Genomic DNA, 614 nt, shown 5'->3' with positions numbered 1-614 from the left:
GACACTACATGGTTCAAAATCAAGAAGGGGGTTCATCAGGGATGTATTCTGTCTCCACACCTTTTCAATCTGTATGCAGAACAGATCATCCAAGACGCTGGGCTATACGAAGAGGAATGTGGTATCAGGATTGGTGGAAGAATCATCAACAACCTGCGTTATGCAGATGACTCAACTCTGCTTGCTGAAACTGAGGAGGACCTGAAGCGCTTGCTGCAGAAGAGCAAGGACTACAGCCTCCTATATGGACTGAAGCTCAATATCAAGAAAACAAAGATTCTCACTGGGCCAATTGGAAGAGATTGAGATAGTTAACGGTTTTAGTTTACTTGGCTCCATGGTCAACACTCTTGGTAACAGCAGCCAAGAAATCAAGAGAGGAGTTGCATTGGGAAAGTCAGCTGTGAGGGACCTCTCAAGAGTACTGAAAAGCAACGATGTCAGATTGGAGACTAAGGTGCACCTGATCCGGGCTATAGTTTTCGCAATTACGTGCTATGCATCAGAGAGCTGGACAGTGACTAGGGTAGACAGAAAGAGAATTGATGCCTTTGAGCTGTGGTGCTGGAGAAGAGTGTTGAATATACCATGGACTGCTAGGAGAACAAACAGGT

At 45.4% G+C, this 614-nt stretch overlaps 1 protein-coding gene across 1 annotated transcript in view; it reads right to left on the bottom strand.

Annotated features, from left to right (window-relative positions):
• The window catches only part of SPG11 (spastic paraplegia 11 (autosomal recessive)), a 128,159-nt gene that overhangs the window by 40,930 nt on the left and 86,615 nt on the right, over window positions 1–614 (bottom strand). The window lies entirely within an intron of this gene.

This window comes from Elephantulus edwardii, unplaced genomic scaffold (assembly GCF_000299155.1).
Source record: "Elephantulus edwardii isolate Elephantulus edwardi_28Jun2011 unplaced genomic scaffold, EleEdw1.0 scaffold00026, whole genome shotgun sequence".
NCBI classification, from domain to species: Eukaryota; Metazoa; Chordata; class Mammalia; order Macroscelidea; family Macroscelididae; genus Elephantulus; species Elephantulus edwardii.
This window is presented reverse-complemented; position numbering and strand designations above follow the sequence as displayed.